Source organism: Euprymna scolopes, chromosome 2, assembly GCF_053919585.1.
Source record: "Euprymna scolopes isolate OS-2025 chromosome 2, ASM5391958v1, whole genome shotgun sequence".
Taxonomy (NCBI): Eukaryota; Metazoa; Mollusca; class Cephalopoda; order Sepiida; family Sepiolidae; genus Euprymna; species Euprymna scolopes.
The window spans coordinates 198,670,606-198,697,240 of NC_136483.1; the positions used below are offsets into that span (position 1 = coordinate 198,670,606).

The following is a 26,635-nucleotide window of genomic DNA, read 5'->3' on the forward strand; positions in this document are numbered from 1 at the left end:
TTATATAATATTTTTTATTGGAATTCTTTGAGATAAGTAATTTGTATATTTATTTATTTATTTATTTGGAAACTTTCATCCTCATCTTCACCGTTGTTATTGCTGCACTACATTGAAGAAGGCCAGAGGATGAGTTGGCCGAAACATAGTGTTGCTGCTGCAGCAGCAGCAGCAACAACAACAACAACAACAACTTCTACTACTACTACTACTACTACTATGAAGATGTGGATAACAGTCTGCAAATAAATAAATAAGCAACAACTTTACAAGAACGACCCAGATCAGTCGAATGAAAATTAGCATGCAAGCAAGCCCATTTGCTCAGTTTATGAGGAAAAGAAATTGGGAATGAGGAAACGACATTTATTGTCCTAATCGAGAAACAAGGCAAAGTTTCTGACCTCTGCATTTGGCAAATAGGCAAAGACGGAGTATGGAAGCTGGGCAATAAACAAAGGCTACCTACTTCTTAAGCAATGTATGTTTGCAAAGCAGAGAATTTGTTCAAGTCACCAGCTCTAGGAAAGTTGTCAACAATGGCTGAGGAAGCCTCCCATCTCCAATGTCCCAGCACAGTTACATGCAGTCGGCAGTGCAAGCTTTATGTCAGAGCCTTCCCTTTCCAGATGGATGACCTGACAAGATCTACGATTCCATCATACTGAAAAGGGTAAGCATTTGTCAGTGTTCAAAACCAGGTATTTCAGCGGCCCCGCACAGCTGAAAAAAAAAAGAAAAAAAAAGTAAGTATTCTATGTAAATAAAGTTTTCTCTTAATAAATAAATTCCTTTATAAGTATAAGTAGAAATGGCGTCTCAATTAAGAATGATGAGAAAACTAATTTGTTTTAAAATAAGTGAATAAAATATGGTTAAATAACTGTAAATAAAATACAAAACATGAAACAAGAGAAAATGGTGTTAGATTCACACAGAATGCTTCCATACAAAACGGACAGATAAAATGTGCTTAGCTTTGAGTCTTCGAGACTACTTATAGTAGTCTCTCTCTAGCAGACTACCGTCTACGCTTGAAATAAGTTTGAAATATGAAGATACCAATCTCTTGAGAAAAGGAGGATGGGAGTGCTAACCTAGAGGGAAGGGTGTTCTTTTGGTCAGCTAAAAATGTATATATGTACACATATTCAGACGTTAGTCGATTTACTCATGCCAATGGGAACTGCTTTTTTTCTCTCGCAATTTTGAACCCTTAACAGCTATTTCTACAGGCTAAAACTTAAATTAAAAGTGTTCCCGAGGTCCAAATACCCTATATATCAAGTTTCAAATCTGTAGACCAAATACCCAAAGAAGAGTTTGGTAGAGAAGTATCACACACACCGACAAAATCACTTTTAAATAAATATATATAAAACAGGTATGTGTGCTAAAACGTTTTAATCCTAAATTCAACACAACTGTGTGCGGTGTAGAATTGTAATATTTGAATGAAACCAATCATTTAATAAGATACCATAAAATAAATAGTGTTTTTCTCGTTAACTTCACTTTGTCGATAATTAATCAATTAATCTAAGTTCATTTTTTAAAGGAATATGCAAATTAGTTAACCTTCGTGCAGTTGCTCACACATCCATGAAGAAGTTCGTTTTAATAATTTTTAATAGAAAAAGCAGGCTTTTAATATCAATGTCAGAGCGAAAAAATTAACTAAATAAGCATGTAGATAAATAAATAGATTACTAATACACTTTTAGAGCTTAGTCTCATTTCCCTATCTTAAAAGAAAAGGCGTAAATAAGGAAGGAGAAAAAATGTGTCACGCTAATATAAAATCACGAACATGCTTACTGGTCGAGGGGAAATAACTCTAGATGTGACAGAGTTATTTCCCTTTTTGTCTGCACGCTTGTTTTTTCCATCAAATCTAAGGGAGATAACTAGCATAGACATAGCAAAAATAAGCATATTTTGCAAGATATAATTTGGGACGCTGACAATGAAAGAATGTTAAATGAAAAAAAAAAAAAAAATCCGGAAATTGCTGAAACAGTTTAAAAAAAGGAAACAAATAAGCGAAGTTAATCAAATTCAGATTAAATATGTTTTTAACTCTTTTTCAAAGTGTTTTTAACATGTTTTATTAATTGTTTGCTCATATATATATATATATATATATATATATATATATATATATATATATATATATATATATATATAATCTGTCGGCTATATCAAACAAGCATCAAAATGTTAAACAAATTGAATTAATTCTCAAAAAATTCAAGTTGGAATTCGTAGTCGGATTTCACTAAAATTCGATAAACGCTTAAACGAGTGACACTTTTCCTTAAACAACCTTTACTGACAAATCAATTTGCCAACATCATTAAATAAAGATCTGTTACACGAAATCGTTTCAAGATACGAAAAGACTTTCTTCTTATACAAACAAAACAAAGAAATACTTTCCTTCTCATCAGAGGGTAGGAATTAGCAAAATGCGGGATCGGATTTTGCATGCAAAAGTATTTGATGAAACAACAAGTAAATCAAAGATCTTACTTGATAACAAAAAGTGAAGCAGAGGGAATATGGTGAAGATATATATATATATATATATATATATATATATATATATATATATATATATATATATATATATATATATATATATATATATCTGTTCCGTCTACCTGCTTCCCTCCAGACTACAACTTGGATGTCTTCAAGTCCAATGCTAACAAATTCCTAATGAACCGCCCCCTTAAGTAAACACTTCATCAAATCTCCACACTAACGTAATGTACTTGCAATAACCCATGTCCCTGAGTAGCTTCCGGGCCTTGATAAGTGGTGATCACTGTGTAAATAAATATATATATATATATATATATATATATATATATATATATATATATATTTATATATATATATATATATATATATATATATATATATATATATATATATATATTGTTTTAAGCAAAAAACAGTATTACCTACTTAATTGACATGCCGAAAATAGTAATATATCCGAAAATTACGAAAAATCATCGATTAGAAAGTTATTTAAAGTAAAAAGTAATTTTTACAGAAAATAGGGTAAAATCGCATTTTTCTTATATGTTATAAAATAGACAGTTAGAGTCTACAAGTAGGGGACATAACTCGGAAAAGAATATTTTAGATTACTTTTTCAATGGATGCAATATTTGTTGTCTATAGCGATAGACTTTTGTTAACTAAAAACACTAGCAGTTGTTATATTTGATGAATTTTTGTAAATTTTGGCTATATTACTGTTCTCGACATGATAATTAAATAATATTCTTTTGGTTAAAACAATTTTTTTAAAAATCGATTTATTGACTAGCTTTACAAGCACTAACATTTTTCCAGTTTTTTTTTTTTTGTTTGTTTTTTAATTTTTGGTGTGTAGCAACTGACACATACGGCCGGAACAAATCTTCGGCAGAAACATTTTCATAACACTCATCGTTTTCACCGCCCACACGTATGAAGAACGCGCAAGCATACAACGTCATGATGTAACCACCCACACATATGAAATAAAAGAATTATGGTACGTGGTACGTTTCCATGTGTGGAGATACAGCAAAGTGGCTAGAACATTTGAGAATATCTCTATAATAAAGATTTGCCTGCCAAAATTTCAGCAGCCCAGGATGCAGTTCTACAAGTAACCATCATCGCCGCCGGGGCTGCCCGTGGTCATCACATACGCCAGACTCTTCTACTCAGATGTAAAACAGCTTTGGTGTAAATATCAACTGAAAAAAAAAATGAACAAATTGAGATGCAGAATCATTAAGAAAAACTAATTTAAAAAGTTATATTATTTTTAATAAATTGCTAAAATCATATTTTCCTGATGTCATTGGATTTATAATAGCAAAAAAAAAAAAAGAAAAAAAAGAATGACAGCATCTATAACTTTTTTGTCAAGATTGTAAAATAAAAATTGGATGTTTTTCTTAAATTTAGCTGAAGAATACCTAAGTCTGTTTCTGACAAACGTATAAAGCTTAACATTTCTAAATTGTCCATTTTCGAATCACCTTCTGCTGCTGGCTTGATAAATTCTTCATAAAATTCGTCATTCGGAGTTATTTCCCCTTGATCACTCATTTATCAAATCGTTCATATTTAAAGGTTCGGTCTCTTTTACCTCCACTCACCCTTTACGACCTGCGAAGAAGCTTGGGGGGGGGGGGGTTCTGTTTACGTGGGCAAAATTTGCATCATAGTCAAGATTGAGTCAAACAAATTGTTTTCAACAAATGGAAACATGACTGAATTTGATCTTTTAATGACGTTAATGAAAAAAATAAAAATGAGATTTTATATGTGGCAGAAATACTCAATGCATGGAAGAATGGTGGCCTTATATAAATATAGGATACTATTAGGTATGAGAAACTTCATAGCACAGTAGAGAGAGCCACCTACTTTGCAGCAGCCTTTGCAATGCCCTCAATGTATTTGTTCCTATTCATGTTGATTGTGAATGTAATGCAGGAGTGTGCATTAAGAGCATTCAGGCAGTGTGTATCATTAGCCATAACAGTCAGCAGTTGAGAAGGTTTCTTTTAATTGTTAAAGGAAAGAAGCTTAGTCTTAGTAGCATTCAATGCTAACATCCATTCTTGTCCCCATTCGACTTCAGACTGAAGGTCTTCCTCTAGGATTTTAGCCATTGCCTTAGTGAGCCGCTATTTTGAAGCAACCCATTTTTGTGTTGCCTTTTTATTTTCTATTCTTATTCTGCCAGTTTAAGTGCCCTCTCTCAAAAACACTCTCTCCTTACTCTTATAGCTAGTGGTGGGACGGTGAATCGGAATCGTTAATAAGAATCGTGTATTTTGGGGGGCATCGGAATCGGAATTGCATTGTTAAAAATACCTTAGATTTATGATTCTTTCATTACGATTCTCTTCTATGTTTAAGTTGAACTGTTTGTTTTAAGTGAGATTAATTATTTAAACAATAAAAGGTTTTATGCGGTAAGTGAATTTAATTTTTTCCCCTTTTAGAAATTTACATTTCATTAAAATATTCTACGAATGAAGCAATTAAACATTTCTTTTGGAACTTCTTTGCACAACAAAAACAAAAAAAATGTCAGAAACAGCATTAAGGCGGAGGCGATTTCGAAAGTTCAATAAATAACTTTTATTTAACAATAGAAACAAACAATTACCAAAAATTTACTTTTTTATAAAGAAATAAAGAAGTAAATTAAGACATTAAATAAGAATAAACATTAAAGGACGATAAGTATATAATTATATAATAGAAATAAATAATTATATAATAGAAATAAATAATTATATAATAAAAATATATTATTATATAATAAAAATAAATAATTATATAATAAAAATATATAATTATATAATAAAAATAAATAATTATATAATAGAAATAAATAATTATATAATAAAAATAAATAATTATATGATAAAAATATATAATTATATAATAAAAATATAGAAATAAAACCAAAGGTAAATGTTACCTTACACTGCAATAGAACACCGACCACTCTAATTTGATTTTTTTGGGGTATTCGAGGTCGCTGACGACGGGTCTTGTGATCAAATCCGCTGTAAACCCATTTGCATGGTATGAGCCTCTGGACCTTGGGACTATTTTGTGCCATTTCACCTTGGGACTATTTTGTGCCATTTCACCGCTTTCGGTATTGTTTTTCTTACATGATGTGTTCATGTGCGAACGGGCGTAGTGGGGTGTTAGGGTTAGGGTTAGGGTTATCATATCGCATAGGAATCTTTAAGCAGTCAATCAAATTAAAAAAACAAATTTTTTTTTTTACGTTGTTTTAATGCTTTTTAATTGATCTAAGGAAAAAACGTTTTCACAAGCGGTTTGCAGGGGCATAACCACTAAACATATTTTTATGTTTTTTTAATTAACCGTTTTCCCATGGGTAACGCACAGGCATTTTCCATCCAATGTAAACAGAATTTTTGTGAAATGGTAAATGTCAGCGTGTTACTTGCGGAAAAACGATTAATTACTTAAACTGCAGAAAGAAGCACCTGGTAATGGAATAGCCCCCCCCCTCCCCAAAAAAAGAACGAAAAACATAAACGTGTGTTTGCTGCTTATGTTTTTGCGAACCGCTCGTGAAAACTTTATTTTTTGATCGATTAAAAAAGCATTAAAAGCTGCGTAAGACAAAGGAAAAAAAAAAATTAATTTTTTTTCACTTTCTTCTTAGAAAGATTCCTACGCGATATAAGACACTTCACTGCGCGCGTTTGCGCACAGTGAAGTGTCATGTAAGAAGAGCACTACCGAGGGCGGTGAAGTGGCACAGAGTGGTCCCAAGGTCTAGGGGTTCATACCATGCAAACGGTAAATTTACGGCAGGTTTGATTATCAGATTCGTTGTCAGCGACCTCAAATACCTTTAAAAAAAAAAAAAAAATTAGTGGTCGGTGTTCTGTTGTTGCATAAGGTAACATTTACGAAACCAATTTATTTAGATTTAAAAAAAACGTTATTGTTAAAAATAACCGTAAAGTAAACAAAGTAAACGATAAAAACACACGCTGGAAATTATTCTCTATTAGAGTAGATAAACTTAGGACTTTATTTAAGTAGTATACTTAATATATACTATTACTGCATGTTTGCCTGCATTGGAAATGCTTGCTTCCTGGCTAGCCAATCAAACCATCTAATATAGTTAGCCTTATTTTCAATTACATTCGAAATATAATACAGTGCCATTAGCAAAGAAAAAGTTACCTATGAAAACGAACCTCCTAAAGTAAAACGTTGAATAATTATCTAAACTCTAATGTAAATTAATATTAAGCAGACTTTATAAATTGATAATAGTTAATTATTGGATTTTAATTAATTATAAGGTGAAACTCCAATGATTCAAACTCGATAGATAACGACAAACTTCCACCCATTAATATGGGAGGGGAGATTATCATCAAAAGTGTCCTGAATTGTTAACTTCGCACCGGACTTACTACTTAGGTATAAATAAGTCACTCGTACCCATTCCCCCCCCCTTTTTTTTTAAATGGAGAGTAGATAATACAGTGGATGTGTTATCGGCAGCTGCAGTAACTCTCGCTTCTCCTTTTTGTCCCTCAATCATCATTCGATGAGTGATTTTTCTGACAAAGGATGAAGAAAAAGCTGCTTAAAGGTCGGTAGTACTTGGTGAACAGTAGTCTGAGATGTCGGAAATTTTTCTGTCTCTGTCTGTCCTTGTGGCCATGTCACTAGTAAGGGTGCTGGAGGTAAACGTTTTGTCTGGGCTGGCGTTATCCTCCTGATAGTCAGGGACCCGAACCTTGGATTAACCACTAAGGAGGCTGTCTTATCAGCAGGCGCAAAATACTGGGACTGCTGTATTGCCATTTGGTGAGTGGATCTGGACCATGCAGTAGTCTCTAGTGGGGCCTCTCGATGCCATACTAGTGGATAATTGTTACCGCTTTACCTTTTTGTGTGCTACAAAAAAATTTTCCTGTCTTTTTCTCTCTTACTTTCCCTCTTTGCACTGCTCTAACCAAGTATGCCGACCTATTCCACAAATCCCAAAACCTCAACATGAAATATCTCCAGAATAAAAACTCGATTAAACCTTGAACCCCATCTTCCAACATAGACCCCTACTACTAGGTCTCCTTCTCCAACATCAGGGGTCTACGTTCCAACCTTCCAGAGGTTGAAACCCAATTACAGGAGACGAAACCGAAAATATTATTTCTAAGTGAAACTGGAATAGGGCCGACCACTTCCCTAGATGAGTTCATAATTAACGGATACTCTAACTTAACAGCTAAATCTGACCCCCAAGATCGCCATGGGCACGGAATATGTGCCTACATTAAGGATGGCTTCCCGTGTGGCAGGGATATCTCCAGAGAAGATCCTAATTTATCCTATATGTGCTTCAGGGTTGCACTTGCTAACACCACTGCATTTATATTTGCCCTCTATCGGCCCCACAACAGCAGAGTTACTATCTTTAAGAGCATATCTGAGAAAATAGACCACATACTGTCTGCACATCCCTCGGCTAACATCCACATCTGTGGTGACTTCAACGTCCATAACATGGAATGGCTGACCCATTCAAATAAGACAGACGATGAGGGGAGGTTTTGTCATGATTTTGCCATTGCTTATGACCTCACTCAGATTGTTCGCGAACCCACCCGTGTGCCCGATACACCCGGTCAATATGCAAGCCTCCTAGACCTTTTTTTCTCAACTTTCCCTGAGCTATGTTCATGTTCCGCTCATTCTCCTCTAGGATCCTCCGACCACTCCGTCGTATCAGTTAAGATAAAAACGAAATGTAAGTCCCCAGACGTACCCCTCCACCGTACTGTATACTGATACTCTATGGCTGACTGGGATAGCTTCCGTACATTCATATCTGATTTACCTCTGCACTCCATGTTTAAAAAGGAAGTGTTCTCTATAGTATCAGACCTGACCGAATGGTTAATTGTAGGCATAGACCAATTCATACCATCTAAAAAATTCCAACAAAAACCTAACAGCCAGCCATGGTTCTCCCCAGAATGTGCTGCTGCTATCGTGCACAGAATCACTTTTTCCATAGCTACCAACGTAATAGATGCACTGAGACTAAAGCTGCTTTCAGGACTGCCAGCAATCACTGTAAAAGAGTAATAAAAAATGCAAGAGAGCTATATGCCCAGTCTGTTAAATCCAAGGTAGCTGATCAGCGGCTTGGTTCCCACCAGTTTTGGCAAATAACAAATACGATCCTGAACAGAAGTGTGCGTTCTATCCGAACCATTATCAATGGACCAGAGGTCATCTCGTCAGCGTCAGACAAGGCCAAACTATTTGCAAAGAACTTTGCAGTTAATTCTACCCTATGCGACGAAGGCCATCAACTCCCCATATTTCCTCCTATAACACAGAACAAGCTAGGTAACATACAAATATCCATGCATGTGGTCGCCAAGCTAATCAAGAACCTAGATTCCAGTAAAGCAACTGGCCCTGATGGCATCCCAATTATAGTGTTAAAAAAGCTTCAACCAGAACTTGCTCCCATACTTACGAAACTATTTAAGCGCTGCCTTAAGGAGAAGTGCTTTCCGACTCTCTGGAAGACCTCATTAGTTTACCCTGTATTTAAGAATTAAGGTCATAAGTCATCTCCCTCTCAGTACAGACCAATAAGTCTCCTGTGTGTTATGAGTAAGTTGCTGGAATCCATATTAAATAGAGAAATAGTCAACCACCTCAGCAGGAATAACCTTCTTAGTGACACACAATATGGTTTCCGCTCTGCAAGATCTACTGCAGATGTGCTGACGGTTATATCCCACAGAATTAGTGAATCTCTTGACAAAGGCTTCCTTTCTAGGGCAATTGCTCTTGACATATCAAAGGCCTTCGACAAGGTATGGCATAAGGGTCTACTTCACAAGATTTCCAGCTACGGTATAACTGGAAATGTTTTCTCAATCATTAAATCATTTCTCTCCGATAGGCTCATAAGAGTAGTGGTAGATGGACAAAAATCGGAGGCCTGCAATATAAATGCTGGAGTCCCTCAGGGGTCAATCCTGGGCCCAACTCTCTTCCTGATCTACATCAATGACCTCCCTAAACACATACTTAAATCATTCATTGACATCTATGCTGATGACACGACCATCTACGGCAACACATCAAAGGCTGTAAATGACAAAGTTCTCTCTGATTCTCTCTCCTCTGATCTCGAGCGCGTGGTTCAGTGGGGAAATATGTGGCTTAAAACGATATAATTTTTTAATCGATTGTCGACTATAGGTTATGAAGCACCGATTTTTTTAAACATTTCAAACGTTTTAAATTTATAAAAAGCCATAACATTTAATTATTTGGGGGGGGGGGCGGGCATCTTAAATTATTTTTATATTATTTGTATTCAGACTATTATTCTCATCTTGCTTGCTATTTGTCACAACCTTTCGGCCAATGTCACCTCAGGTAGGTATTTCATTATGGTAGACGCTGTGTGCATTGCACGGTATATCCATTGTCTCTCGAGGCTGAAAACTGCCCCCTTTGTGTGTGTGTGTGTGTGTGTGTGTGTGTGTGTGTGTGTGTGTGTGTGTGTGTTGTGTGTGTGTGTGGCTATTAAGAGAGAAGGAGGCCAGTGAATATGACATCGTGATGTCATTGCCAGATCGACATGTAGGTAAAGAATGCCTAATGTTTCCTGTGTTCAACCACATGGCCACGCTAATAGGCATGAAAAATATTTTTCGTTGCCTTAGATTATGGCTGTGGTAATTTTATGATGGTAGTCCAAGCGTGCATGTACACTCGTGAGCAAAAAAAAAAAAAATGTGCCAAACAAATTTTATACATTTTATTGCACTAAAAACTATATTGAACAAAGAATAATTGAACAAGGAAATTTAAAGGAGACTAATAACACAAAACAAGACATTTACTTTAATAAATGCTTAGGATAGAATCGCATTCTCTTTTGATTTCTTTAAAAGATCAATCCTTTTAGAGATGCTCTCAACCAAAGTGAAACACTGTGAAGAGGAGATGCTATTCCATTCGCTTTGCACAGCTTCCCACAGTTTGTCATTGTTCTCAAAAGTTATTCCGGCCAATGCACGAGATATTATGGCCAAATATTATCGATTGGGTTTAAATTGGGGCTTTGACCTGGCCAAAATGTTACATCAATTGAATTATCAGAAAACCATTTTTTGTGACTTTAGCAGTGTGTGCAGGAGCATTATCATGTTGAAAAATAATATTCTAAGATATTCCCAGCTTCTGAATACTTTGGTAACATTCCTGTTTCTAATATTCGAATTTATTCCTTTGCATTGATTGACTTCTCACATCTAATAAGTTCCACAACTTCGGCTGCAGTAAAAGTTCCCCATAATATTATCTCTCCATTCCCGTGTTTAACTGTCGTTTTTATGCAACTTGGCGAAAATCATTCTCCAGTTCTTCAATTGCACCATTCGGAAGCATTGGGAGCATGACTAACAAGACAAAATCTTGATTCAGCTGACCAGAAAACATTCATGAACCAGTCTGTATCTTTCTTGCCATAATACGAGAAAAATCTCTTTCTATCATTGATGTTCTTCTTAGATAAAAATGTCTTCTTTGCACGCTTTTTAGAAGAAAATCCCATTCCTTCCATTCGTCTAAATATTGTATATCTAAAAAGAGTATTTCCAGCCCTGTTTTGAATTCTTCGCTATGGTCAACGTAAGTTTTCTTTTGATCCTTCAAAACAGTTAATTTAAGCCTGTGGTCGTCTTTCAAAGTCGATGCTTTAAGGCGACCAGATCCAGATTCCCCTTTTCACAAGCGTTCGACTTCAAACCTTTGACCAATTCGCTTCACTGCAAAAAGAGATATTTTCACATTTTTTTTTCTTAAAATATCAAAAATCTGCTTGTAAGTCATTTTAGACTGCCTTAATCCTGCAATTCAGTTTTTTATATCCTCACCAAGATGCGGTCTTACCATTTTTAGGATTATTTTTTTCACTTATTATTATATGCTGTAATAATAATAATAATGATCTGCAAAATAGAAATTTTCAGTTAAAATTAACAAAAATTCATGGAAAAATATTGAAAAATCAATTTCTTCCTTCTTTCACTCTTGATCCATTTTTTTTTGCTCATGAATGTATATACTTCTCCTAAAGAGAAAAAATAATTTTCCATTTGGATAATTATATAATTGCAATTATTATTTTCACATGAGGATAATTTTAATCTAACAAAATAAAACAGTAAGTGAACTTGTTTTTGAACTTTTATTTCTATCGAAGAAATCGAATATTTCATTTTATTTATTTATTTTTTAAACTGCAGCACAAACAATTTTTATATGAGAATATTTTCAGTCTGTTCTTTTAATAATAAATAAAACTTTTCATTGAGTATTTCCAAACATTTTAAAGTTAGAAGCATTTTTCACAACAGTTTTTTTTTTGTCATTGTTTTTTTTTTTATTAAAACGACCAATGAATAAAATATTTTAGCGCCAAGCATAATTTATTTCTTTAAAATATATTTAAAACTTAATGTTTTTGTTTGTTTACTTTATAACATTTTAACTGTAAATAATTTACATGACTGAAATAGGAAATTCTCTATTCTCTCCCGAGACATACAAACACAAACTCATCTTAAAAATTCATTAAAAAATCAGTTTTAATTAAAGTTTTGATATGAACTAAAAATAAAGAGTACATCAAATTTTAGTTAACATATTTTTTTGCGTTTAATTTTATAAATAAATGTTGTTGTTCGGTACTTGTGCTGTGTATGCACCATGCTGAAATAATAATGCTATTATTTAGAAAGCCATTCTTAATGGGGGGGGGTCTTTCTAACTATTCTGCATTTTCTCCCAACAAATTAATGAAAAGAAAAAAAGATACCATAAAAATTTACTTTAACTTGGAAATACTATCTATAATATAGCACGGTACGTACACTGCACAAGCACCATTATTATTATTATTATTATTATAATAATAATAATAATAATAATAATAATAATAATAATAAAAACTGATGTAGATGACATCCACTGGCACCACACCAACTGGTTGTGAAGGGTCAGGGAGGATAGAAAGACCAAGGTGGGAGAGTACTAACTAGATCTCCACTGGAAGTGTGCAGTTCAAATCTGGTATTCAGGAAACACTAATGACCGATGCCAACAAGAAATCAATGGCAAACAGCTGTTGCAATAACATGCAATCATCTGCATGAGTGGTCAAAAGGTGGAGAACACTGGAAATCTGGGGAGACTTATTGTCACTTGATCTCCAGGGAACACCACAGGTTACTGCCAGTGAACGATCACTGATGATGGCCTGTGAGACAACTCCTAGTGAGTGAAATAATAAGTGAAGCATGCATGGTCCCCCGTGAGTGCACAATGAACGAGGCATAAAAAATATGACTAAGTTCAACATTTGTCCCCTCCCCCATTAAGCCCCAAAAGTCCTCAGGGGACGTCAAATCCTGGTGAATGAACAAACGGTGCAGTTTTAGGCCTTAACATATGTAAATTTGAGTTCTGCTCCATGCAAAAAAAAAGAAATGACTAGATCCATTATTTTCCCTCACCTACCATTTAGCCGAAAAGTCCCCAAGGCCTTAAAATATTTGAATTTGAGTTCAGCACCATGCAAAACTGTTAAATAGACATACACAGAAAATTTTGGATAGATATGGTAAAATAGTCCCAAAAATGGAGTGTTTTTATTCGCCTTAAAAGAGCCCCTGGGGTACACCCAAGAGTTATCGCGAAGTATAAACAAACAAAATTATATAGAAATCAGTTAGTTACAACTTTTCAGAAAGTTTTATAAAAATCCAAGGCATCAATTTTTTTTAATAAGCACAAAAGTATCAATTTTAGCCATTTTAACCCAAAAGTCACCCCTAGGGGAACAACTAGAGTTTTCCTGGAAAATCTGTTTTGTTACTTTTTTACTCATATCATGTTTAATGTTTGTGCAACATTTCAAAAAATTCCAAGGCATAGTTATTAAGAAAAGTGTGGACAGACGAACGGCCGAATGTATAAGTGTGAATTTATAGGTCCACCCTCCTTTTGTTCGGAGGAGGGCGAGGAGGAGGAGGAGGAGGAGGAGGAGGAGGAGGAGGAGGAGGAGGAGGAGGAGGAGAATAATAATAATAATTAATAATAATAATAATAATAATAATAATAATAATAATAATGTCCCCTCCCAAATTCACCACCAGCCTGATTTAATATCTAAGATGTTTACTATATTTTCTTAGTTTTTAACCAATGTTTATATCATAATATGATTGTCTTTTAGATTATTTTAGTTATGTGAACTATAGGATTCCTAACCATGTAACCGATAAAAATACACTACACATTTTAGTTATGTGAACTTCATTTTCATATTCATGTATTCTGCACTGATATGAAAATGAAGACTATAACAGAATATAGGATTCCTAACCATGTAACCGATAAAAATACACTACACATTTTGACGAAAAACATGGGAAAAAATGGATATAAAAGAACAGAAAACCAAAACTTTAAATATAATTACTGTATTAAAAGTAATAGTTATTTAAATATTTCAACATATAATCTTGTCAGGAAAATCCAGCTCTCCAATAAGAGGTACTCTGGATAGGAACAAAAATAAAATTGTCTCAATCATGAAGGCTTTCTCATCCACTGGAAGTGTGCAGTTCAAATCTAGTACCTTGGAGAGGCATTTTGTCACCCAAACCATCGGAAACACCAATGGCCGATGCAACGGCAAACGGCTGTTGCAATAACGTGCAATCATCTGCATGAGTGGTCAAGAGGTGGAGAACACTGGAAATCTGGCGAATACCACAAGTTACTGCTAGTGAGCGATCATCGATGATGGCCTGAGAGACAACTCCTAGTGAGTGAAATAATAATAATAATAATAATAATAATAATAATGTCCCCTCCCAAATTCACCACCTGATTTAATATCTAAGATGTTTACTATATTTTCTTAGTTTTTAACCAATGTTTATATCATGATATGATTGTCTTTTAGATTATTTTAGTTATGTGAACTTCATTTTCATATTCATGTATTCTGCACTGATATGAAAATGAAGACTATAACAGAATATAGGATTCCTAACCATGTAACTGATAAAAATACACTACATATTTTGATGAAAAACATGGGAAAAAAATATTTCAACATATAATCTTGTAGGGGAAAATTCAACTCCCCAATAAGAGGCACTCTGGATAGGAACAAAAACTAAAAATTGTCTCAGTCATGAAGGATTTCTCATCTATCGGCTGAGGAGAGAAAAGGTGAATTGTCGCATCAGAACAGATACTACACTGTGATCTTATCCCGAAGGCCAAGAATTGTTTCTGTTTTATGTTTCTTTAATTGTTTGTTCCATAAATTCATAATTCAGTTTAATCAGTATTAGATTGTATATTGCTTTAAAATTACTTAATTTTGCATAGATAATATTTATATTTTATATTGAATAAAGTTCAGTTCTTTTTTTAACGTGTTTTAATGCTCTTTTTAAAAATGTCGTCATATAGTATGGACAGGGACAGTTTGACAAATCTTACCTACATTGCCTGCAGGCATTTTTCAGTTAATAGGCCTTCTATATCTCAGTGGCCGTGATTCGAGACCGTTGACAATAACTTAACAAAACATTGCTTATTGTTTATCCAAAGCGAGTGAGTTCAGCTTGCTGTGAGTTATCTCCCATTGACCGCCTTATTTCATCAAAACGCAAAAAAGATTGTTTTTACGTTTCAAATTCAGAATTGGCATTTGATTTTTTTTTTTTTTTACTTAAATGAAATCTTCATATTTTTGTAGATTAACTTTTTTTTAACGTTTGCATCTCTGTGATTTTTAAAAACTTATTGCTTGTGCCCCCACCCACCTACCCACCGTAAATATTCCTGACAAACTTGACTAACAGAAAAATCCTACCATTTTCTGTATAGGTGTCCACAGCTTATTTTCTCACCCCTTGCATTTGTAATTTCACCCATTATTACCTGTTTCGACGACTGTACCAACATGCAAAAATTTCAATGTAATGTGAACAAACATCTCACTTAGAATGACCCTATAAATCTGCCCCTTTGGATCTCAGTGCTTTGAGTGAAAAAAAAATCATTTTCAATTCTCATCTTAGTTCTTATTTTTTACGTTTTAGACGTAACTTTCTAACGTCTTCACGTGAATCTTTTGGAGTTTGGAAATCTTTATATCGACAATTTTTAAAAACGTTAGCTGCTCTGAAAGTGGATGATTATAACCGCTTTATGTGTAAATGAACCCCCACTTTAAAGTCTAAAATGCTTTTTTTTGTCTTTTGTCTTTTAACCGTCTACATGTAGTCGCCTAAAAAAATGGAATCTCATTTTTTGTTTGGTTGATTAACAAAGAGTTTAAATTCTTTTTCATTTTTTTTTTTTTTTGTCAAAATAAAAATTTCTTTTTTTTTTAGCCATTGCTCAATTATTTGCCGGGAAAAGAAATATTTGTAATGAAAATTGGCACATTTTTAATTACTTTTTTTTTTCTTATTCACACCAAACAAGGCATACTATTGCCAGCTGGGCATAATGAGCTACTATTTGGGACCATGCCTATAAGAACACTCTATAGGGAGTTGAGCAGCGAGATGTCTGTTTGTATTATATTAACATTTCAACATGTTAATACAGTCAGGGAAGTAGGAAATAGGGAGGAAATTCCAAAGTCTTACAGTCTGAGGGAAGAAACTATTACAGGAAAAGTCTTTCTAGCATCGACTTATACAGTGAAAGGGTGGAATTTTGCTGCTTGTTAAGTTAATGAAGTTTATTCACGTCAATTGCATACAAGTTCTTTAAGTTCGCTGGAGCACATTTCATTAAAAAACTTGTAAAAATGTGTTTTACTTTTTACATTAGACCTACAACGTGTCATAGCACTGTGATACCCTGATATTTCATTGCATTGACACAATGGGATTTGTTAGAACATCAAAGTTAAGCAACATTGAGCCTAGTCAGTATCAGATGGGTGATCATTTGGGAATACCAGGCGCTGTATGTAGGAAGACATTGATACCTTCCTGCAAGATCTGAAAACACCTAACGTCATCATCTCCTCTGATGGGAATGTACATGTGGCTGATATGGTTTGGGCATTATTTCCCAAAAAATTATTTTGATGGTTGTGTACGTTCGTTATTTTTTAAACCAATGCATTCCAGGTGAAAACATTATGATGTACTTGTCATGTCGAAATTAGTATAAATTTGAAAAATTATAACAAATGTTTCAGTACTAGATGTGCTATATCAGGGTTTCCCAAACTTCAGGACACCATGGAGCCCTTGAGCAAGGCAAAGATTTTTCACAGAGCACTAACAAGATAATTTCTAAAATAAATATGAAAAACATAAATTTCATATTTTAACACCAACTAATGATAATGTTTACAACCATTTTTTGTTTTTGATTAATGAAAATTTTTTTGAAATTTCTGTTAATTTTTTTTTTCAAGTCCATGCATATGTCTGTCCAGGTCCTTATGGTAGAGTGGGAGATAACCAGGCATGTTAAAGTGTTAGAGGGAATGGAGGAGTGAAGGTTAGTTTCACTTAATGCTAAGATATCCGGGGTGTTTACAAGGAGAAATGACTTGACATCATCTAAGTTAGTTCTAAGCTCGCGGATATTAGTAAATGCAAGCCTCAAGGGAGGAAGCAGGTTGGTTTTCTTTGAGTTTGGTCCTGGTTTAAACGTAACTTTTGCTTGAGCTGCCATTTCATTTTATTTAGTTAGGGTGAGTGAGTGAGGGGGTGCTGGACAAGTAGTTTTGCAGAATACCAGACATGCAATACAAGTAGACCATCAGCTGTCCTCACCCACAGGATTGTGGCCTCAGGAAAGTCCACCGGGGATGAGTGCAGGGTCCATTTCCATGCGCGACATGGCACTACAAACATCCCGATATTTTACAACTGTTGATGGAGCAGCCGCTCTAAGCGCTACCAAAGAGTTAGGGCTCCTGTACTATCAGTCGGAAACAGCAGCCAGGAACTGTCAATCTGGTACCTTCAATCCATTAGGCAAAGCCAGCCCAGTCCAATTGCACCGACATATATGGCACTGAAGCACCCCACTGTGTCCAGTTTAGGGGGATGGGATGTGGCGGGAGTGGGGAAAAGCGGCGTTCATTGCCCTAGTCAGGAAACAAGGTCAACCACTGTGTGATTCAGACAAGTCCCTGTGATAGTACCTCTACGCCTGGCCAATAGGCAAAGAAGGAGTATGAAAGCCGGGCAATAGACAGAGCCTATCTCCTCCTTAAGCAGTTTAGGTTTGCCAACCGGTGATTTGTTTGAGTCACCAGCTCTAGGAAGGTTGTTGTCCAGGACTGAAGAGACCTTCCTCCCCTAGGTTTAGCTTCAGAGTTTTCCTTCTCCTAGACGGATGACCTGGGAAAATCTACGGGTCCATCAGCTCCGAGGGGGTTCGCCCCGCGCCTGGGTCCTAATCCAGGTATTTCTGCGACCCTGCATGGGTAGTTAATATTAATTGGTTCTTTAGGTTAATATCTCCTAAAGAAATCGGGTATTTAGGTTAACTTCTACAGAAGATTTTCACTCCTCAAACGTGGTTAAAAAAGGACATTACTATGCTTTCCATTTTCATTTTTACTGGGAGAGGGTATAGGTAAAAATTCATGCAGTGGAAGCAACTAAATTTGCAACAGCATTGGATTGAGAGAGACGAGTTAATGTATGGTTAGATATAGTTTTGTAAGTTTAGGATTAGGATAAAGTGTTAAAGTATGATTTACTTTCTATTAGAAATTCTGATTTGGTGCCCAAACCGAATATTTAGTATGACTGAAAGATAAGATATATGTTCAGTATAGATACAAGAGAACATTTGATATGGAGTACAGTTATACCTGGTAGATATAGGTTATTGCATATTCTGTAAGTATAGTTAAATATAGGTAGATGGATAAGTAGTATTGTATACGCATGCATGGAATTTTAGACAATTTGAGTAAGTTGCCTTCAGGCTTCAACGAAGGAGGATGACTTCGCCTTTCTCTTAATATCCGGAAGTTTGTATTTCAATGAGTACCGCCGGTTTAGTTTGTGTAATAATTATTGCAATACTATCTCTTAACAAAGAGATATTAATGATTGCTGTTCATTATAGATTACTTTAAGTCTGTGTATAGGACTGTGGCTAGTAAATATTTACTTAGAAGCTTAGTTATGGGTTAGGAGTTATAATCAGGAGCATGCCTAGGAAATCTTTAAGTGTTAATGGGTATCGATTTAGGAGTCTGTTAGGGTCAAGGGCGGGGAGCAAGGACCCCTCTAAGTTACGTGAACTGGATTAGGTTTAGTGGCAACTTGGGAAATAGAGCAGTTTGATTTGTTAGTGATCAGGAGAAAGAGAATTTAAGTAAAAAATAAAAAGGTTTGTCATGCAAAACAGACTAAATATGAAAAACATAAATTTCAAATTTTAACACCAAGTAATGATAATGTTTACAACCATTTTTTGTTTTTGATTAATGAAAATTTTTTTGCAATTTCTGTTAATTTATTTTTTCAAGTCCATGCATATGTCTGTCCGAGTCCTTATGGTAGAGTGGGAGATAACCAGGCATGTTAAAGTGGTTAGAGGGAATGGAGGAGTGAAGGTTAGTTTCACTTAATGCTAAGATATCCGGGGTGTTTACAAGGAGAAATGACTTGACATCATCTAAGTTAGTTCTAAGCCCGCGGATATTAGTAAATGCAAGCCTCAAGGGAGGAAGCAGGTTGGTTTTCTTTGAGTTTGGTCCTGGTTTAAACGTAACTTTTGCTTGAGCTGCCATTTCATTTTATTTAGTTAGGGTGAGTGAGTGAGGGGGTGCTGGACAAGTAGTTTTGCAGAATACCAGACATGCAATACAAGTAGACCATCAGCTGTCCTCACCCACAGGATTGTGGCCTCAGGAAAGCCCACCGGGGATGAGTGCAGGGTCCCTTTCCATGCGCGACATGGCACTACAAACATCCCGATATTTTACAACTGTTGATGGAGCAGCCGCTCTAAGCGCTACCAAAGAGTTAGGGCTCCTGTACTATCAGTCGGAAACAGCAGCCAGGAACTGTCAATCCGGTACCCTCAATCCATTAGGCAAAGCCAGCCCAGTCCAACTGCACCGACATATATGGCACTGAAGCACCCCACTGTGTCCAGTTTAGGGGGATGGGATGTGGCGGGAGTGGGGAAAAGCGGTGTTCTGGACACTCCATACCAGTGAAGCTTTGTGAATCAACTTGACTTCACAAGCGGTATCTATTTCTCCTCCACTACGAGAAATGTGACACAAAGGTCGGAAAGTGGAATTGAAAAGTCAGCAATCCAGAAGAACACACTGAGCAAAAGATGCCTGTGCAGCCCCATCAGCATTCTCTGACACCAGGCTGTAGCGAACATTGTCAGATGTTGTCTACCATATTGAGAAGGGCAAAATCAATGAACAACGATTAAAGAAAAAACGTTCACCAAAATATGTAGCTTACTACCGTGTGAATTTATTACGGGCGACTGCTACACAATATGTTCATAAGAAAATCAAAATGAAAGAAATCTCCACACGTCCATACCGGATGACGTCCCAGGTGAAAAGAGGAAGTGAGATAGAAAGAGAGTGAAAGGAAATCAATATTGCCACCTATCGGTTTAAACATGCAACTCTGGAAATAAAGGACGATAACTGTATCTGTTTCAAACTTAAGGGTGTTGTGCATTGTGTCCATGTGTGCACTGCATGTGAGTGAGGCTGAATAGTAGTTTGATAAGCATTCCTATAGGGCACCTCAGGCAATTAGCAATAAACTAACCTCTTCTCAAAAAAGAGAAAGCAAAAACTGAAGGGTGGACCTCCTAGAACTACATATAATCAGCATTACACAGCAATCAGCAGGTCATTACAGTAATCGTCTAATCTGAATTGATTTTTGGACTTGAAGGAAAAAAACTCCCCTGGCTAACGTGACTCCATAAGAACCTCTGCAATGCTACTGTTTGTGGAAACATTCCAAGCCAGCAGGACATCCGATGAAGGTTAATGATATTTGCATATTGGTTTTGAAAAATGATGGTTTATTGATTAACTATTATTTGTCATTATTGAAATAAAATTTTTGTATTTACTTATTTCTTAACCACAATCTTCCCGTATGTGAATTGCATTCACATTATTTGTTTGTGTTTTAATTTTTTTTTTTTTTTTACATGGGGTCACCACTTATCAAGGCCCGAAGGCCACTCAGGGATAAGGGTTATTGCGTGTACAGTAATCAATGAAATAGTATTGTAGATTTGATAGAGTGTCTTACTTAAGGGGGCGGTTTGTCAGGAATTTGTTCATGTTGGACTTGAAGACGTCCAAGTTGTAGTCAGGTGGGAAACCGGAGTGAAATAGGAATACGTCTGTTATTTTATTGGTATTTATTTGCTTCCCCACAAAAGCAAAATGTGACACGAGGTCGTTTTTAATGGGGGGGGGGGGGGGGGTTCAGCTCCTCAAAAATAAAAATTGTCTCAGTATAGAAGGTTGGTTTCCATTGACTAAGGACAAATTAAAAGTGTAGCATTAGAACAGATTCTACACTGTGATCTTGGCTCGGAGGCCAGATCTTCTATTAAAACTTTATGGATTTTGCATGTTTCTTCTTGAATGACGTCACTAAAAATTAATATCACAAAGTAGTGACGTCATCAACTAAAACAGGTAGACGTCCCAAATAGGTGCCACCCACTAAAATATCTAGAAAACATTAGGAGAATCATCTATGACGTCATAAATGAAGCAATAAAACGATGACGTCATCTATTAAAACATAGATGACCTGTGAGATGGACAGTGACTGTATATACTATGTCTTTTGCTTATCACAGTGCACATTGGATGACATCATAAAAATATGATGTCACAAAAAACGGGAAATTGAATGAACACATATCTAAGGAAATGGCAGAAACACTAGAGGATGACCTCCAATCTGTAGTGAAATGGGGACAAAAATGGATGGTCATATTCAATGCTGCCAAGACGAAGCTTGTTTCCTTCAATAATTACAAGAAACCTTCACTACCACCAATAGCAATGGCCAAGAACACATCACCCAAAAGTACTTCCTTTAACCTCCTCGGCCTAACGTTTACAGGGAACATAAACTGGAATAGATACATTGAGAGCATTGCCAAGGCTGCTGCAAAGAAAGTGGGATCTCTCTCCCGTGCTAGAAAACTACTTGCGCCTGAAAGTATCCTGTACCTTTATAAAACCACCATTCGCCCATGTATGGAGTACTGTTGTCACATTTGCGCTGGTGCATCTGCTGCTTGTCTCTCCCTCCTGGACAGGGTTCAAAAAAGAGTCGCCAACCTGATAGGTCCTGAACTGTCATCTAGGCTTCAGCCTCTGTCCCATCGACGAAATGTTGCATCCCTCTGCCTGTTCTACAAATACTTTAATAGTGAGTGTTCTGATGAACTGCAAGCATTTGTACTCCTTCGACGTGAATACCCCCGGCAAACACAACAAGCAGCTAAATCCCACCTCTTCACAGTAGAGATCCCTAGGTGTAAGAAAGCTTTCTACTCCAATAGTTTCTTCCCCAGAACTGTTAAATTTTGAAACTCCCTTCCGGGATTCTGCTTTCCCAACTGTACTGGTATGCAGAAGTTCAAGTGTAATGTGAACAAACATCTTTCTACTCATCTCCCTTCATAATGCCCCTGCAAATTATGTCCCTAATAGTAGCCCCCTACTTCAAAGGGGCACTGTGCCTTGTTTAGGGTGAAAATTGAATTAAAAAAAAAAAGAAAGAAAGATGATGCCATCCATTAAACCAGAGGTAAGGGGTAACCATGCACAATTGATGAGGTCGTGTGATCATGTAATTAGAGGATGACAAAATAAAAGAGAATCGAGGGTGTCACGTCTTGAACCCTGGGGCAGGGGTCAAGTTAACCAATAAAAGAAAGAGGCCTCAAGAACATTACTGAAACAACCTTTTCCGGAGTCTCTTCCGATCGGGACGGTTCCGAGATAGGCAGTTTTCCCCGTCTCCGACGCCATCGTATTATCGGGTAATGTCGTGCGTTTGTGTCTGTGTGTTCGTCAGCCATTTACAAAAACGTTGTCGCCCACCGAATCCACTGCCGCACAGAACTTATTAACTTATTATTTACCTAATAATTCAATAACTCTCTCTCTCTCTCTCTCTCTCTCTCTCTCTCTCTCTCTCTCTCTCTCTCACACACACACACACACACACACACACACACACACACACACACACACACACACACACACTATTATATGGTACATTGGTACATTGGTACATTGTTTTGTTTAGCACATATGGACGTTTATTAAAGATAATAGCTTTAACATATTTGGTTTACCAGCACAAACGAACCATAATACTTTTGTTTTTGTTTTTTTTCTTAATGTTTAATTCAAACTAACAAATACTCTAAAAACAATCAGAATCGACAATTTAAATGTTCCAAAGTTACCCTCGAATTTCGTCTGTAAACGAAATTACAAAAATCAGTCATTTTTATTTATTTTTTAAAAAAACTTTTTTGTTTTTTTTGCGAAATTTTTTTAACAGTTTGAAACTCATTGCTAACTTCTTTGCTGGGAAAAAAATGGTCAAGTATTCTTGTTTGTTTGTGCCACTATCGTTTATCTCATACGCTCCTGCCGTGTCAAAGAACAATAAAGCCCTTATTTACTTGCCTCTTCACGAGGGCAGAGTTAGACACAAGATTGTTTTTTTAATGTAGAGAAAATCCAGCGACTCCAAAAGGGACACTTTCGATTAAAAAAAAAAAAAAAAATGTTTAACTCGAAATGTTTTCATCGACTGGATATAGAACAGATGCTGCACTTTGATCCTAGTCGCGACAAATTCGAATATTTCGCAGAGGTTCGAGATAGAGACTTTGAAGAATTTTTTTTGGGGGGTGGAGGTCCATTTTCTTTGTAGCTTGTTAACTGTTGATTATTGTTGCTTAAGACTTTTAAAAAAGTATAAGCAAAATATTCGACCGTAGCCGAACGACCTCTTTACATTATTAACCCTACACCAAGATGTAAGGGAGGACGCCACTTACCTCTCGATTGCTTTAAATGTTGAATGAGTAATGAGGGTAGGGGTAGCGTGAGTTTAGTTCTCTCTCACTGCAAGAACTTAGACACCAGTGTCAGAAAGTAGGATTGAGAAGTCAGCGCCTCCGAGAAAGGGGCACTCCGAGCCTGCAAAAAGTGCCTGGACAGCTCGTCGGCATTCCCCGGTGAGGGCGCCTCAGGCGATTAGCGATAAACTAATCCCTTCTCAAAGAAAGAAGTCAAAGTCCGGGAAGGTGGACCTCCTAGAACTACACAGAACTAAACTCCCACCATAAAATCAGGAATCGATCATTACAGGAATGGTCTTTGTTGGACTCAGGGCGGCCGAGGCTAAAAAATGTTTTTCGGATTTAAATAATGAGAACATCAGATGCAATTGTTTAAATTTTTGGCACCATTTGAGAACTGAACCCCGACCTCCTGGTCCATTCGCGAACATTCTACCTATTTTGCAAAAATTAAAATATGCTTATTAACGAGATTTTTACAATACAAAATCGACACTTGCCTTATACTCGATGGAATGAAAATTCCTCATTATTTATGATGTAAGCGAAGAATTTCAACTCCACTGACTACAAAGTCGGGGTTCATTATACAATGACGTTAAAGTGCATGGATTTATTTTTATTTTATTTGACAGGGGGGGGGGCTTAATCGAGTCGATCCTTCGCGAAACATTTACATCTGGCGTTTGTTTCACAATCCACAGAGGTACGAAAAAGTTGTCAAAAAACAAATATATAACAAATAAATGTAATTAAATGCAAGATAAGTTATTTTTCTACCTAGCTGAATAAGTTTTGTGTGTTTTTATTTAATGTAAAATGTTTATTCGGTTAGAAAAACAAGTGCTATTGAGAGCTACAGAAGAACAATAAAAAAATGACCGCGATGTCTTTGAAGGCTCGACAATGACTTCAAAATAAGAAATAAAACAAAATGGTGGTAGAAACCAACCCAATAAATGTTACCGTAACATTTATTGGGTGGATTTCTACTAACATTTTATTTTATTTCTTATTTTCAAGTCATTATCGAGACTTCAAAGATGTAAAGCGCAATCACAGCCATTTTTTTATTATTGTTCTCCGGTAGCGCTCAATATAACTTGTTTTGCGAACCGAATAAATATTTTACATTAAATAAAAACACTAAAAACTTATTCAGTTAGGTAGAGAAATAACTTATCTTGCATTTGATAAAATTTATTTACTATATATTTATTTTTGACAATTTTTTTGTACCTCTGTGGATTGTAAAACAAACCCTACATCTGATTGTTTTCATGAAAACAAAAACACATTAACAACACTGAAAACAGCTTAGAACAACAATAACAAGAAAAATATTTTTTTTATCTAGTTTCGAGCTAGTATCAAAGTATAGTACCTGTTCGGTCTGAGGAGGTTATCCTTCCAGGAATCACTTCCTCCTTTCAGGGGGCGGCGAAGGGTTTATTATCATTTTCTTTCGATGCCCTCTTTCGTAAGGGAATGCCGACAGGTATTTGTTTTAATTCTTTTGTCCCCATCTACAGTGCCCCTCTTTTGATAGGGAACTAGATTTATTCTCACATTAAAAAATGATCTTGTGCCTGACTACGCCCTGGTAGGGAAATAGGTAGATCGGTACACAAACAAGGATTTCTTCAGGCAACACACAAAGAGCGGCGTGTTCACGCACATGTAGTGTGGAAAAAGCGCGCGAAAAAGAGTCGGAAGCCACGCCCTCTCCGCGAAATGCAGGCCACAAATAGCTTTTTGGTAAGACGAAAGAACGGGAAGATATCAAGTCACATTTTCTGTTTTTGTGCCGTAGTAAAGTAATGTAGCCTCATGCCTCTTCGGCTTATGTTTACTAGTTTCTTTCGCTTTTAAACACGTTTTTCCTCCCAACAACAGTTAACAAATGGCGAACGTACGTTAGAAATAAAGACTGTATCGTTTTAAGGTAGTGCATTTTAGCACCCTCCTCCTAAAAGAAAGATTGTTAGCAATTACCACGTTAAAATGATCAAAAAATATATTGTCTTTTTTTTTTTTTTTTTTTTTTTTACCTACGCAGGGTTCATTTTTGCTGCTATGCTTTCTTGTGACTTTAAACTTGTGCAATAGAAATCACCGAGGAGAAGATTTCTGACCGGATGATGTGTAGCAAAAACTGTAGCATATGTTCTGGTTAGTTTCATGAGGTCGTGATCCCAAGCATTGCGTCCTCCTTTTTTTAATTTAATTTTTTTTTTGTTTATCTTGGTTAATTCAATAGGGACTGTGTTACTGTTCCACTTCTGTCAAACATTGTGTTGTTGTTGTGTTTGCTTGCATTACGGCAAATCAAAACATGCGTGGGTCATGTAATGCCAACACGCAATTGCATATTGTAAACGCCTCATGATTGGCTGGATGAGTTTGTTTTACGGCATATCAACCCTATTGACAACGTTACCGAAATACAATACGATTTATTAAATATATACGATTAATTTGACAGAAATCGCTGTATTTCCCTGTGGTTAAGAAGGGGGGTACGGTTGTTGTTTTCTTCACATTAAAAAACGACCCTGGTGACTGTCTAACTCTAAGTAAATAAGAAGACATTTGATCGGGTTATAATTCGATTCTACACTCCGTGATCTTCATCTATTAAGCCAACAATTGTTTTGATTTATATGACAGAGGCGCACCGCACCGCACCGCACCGTGAAATTAATGTTTTTCTTTGTTTTCTATTTTTAGAAGCACAAATAAACCATAATACTTGACTTTTAAAACCAGAAATTATTTTCTAATTGCCAATTAAAGATTCTAATATTACTTTTTTAATTTTGACGTGCTCTGAACGATACATGTCAGAGTTTTTAAG

At 35.9% G+C, this 26,635-nt stretch overlaps 1 long non-coding RNA gene across 1 annotated transcript; it reads right to left on the bottom strand.

The window, feature by feature from the left end:
• Window positions 1-26,233, bottom strand: LOC145301547 (uncharacterized). Its single transcript, XR_013873523.1, has 2 exons — window positions 25,163-26,233; window positions 1-723 (listed from the first exon to the last, which is right to left on the bottom strand). It is a non-coding gene; the product is annotated as an uncharacterized LOC145301547 (long non-coding RNA).
• Between the last annotated feature and the right edge of the window lie 402 nt (window positions 26,234-26,635).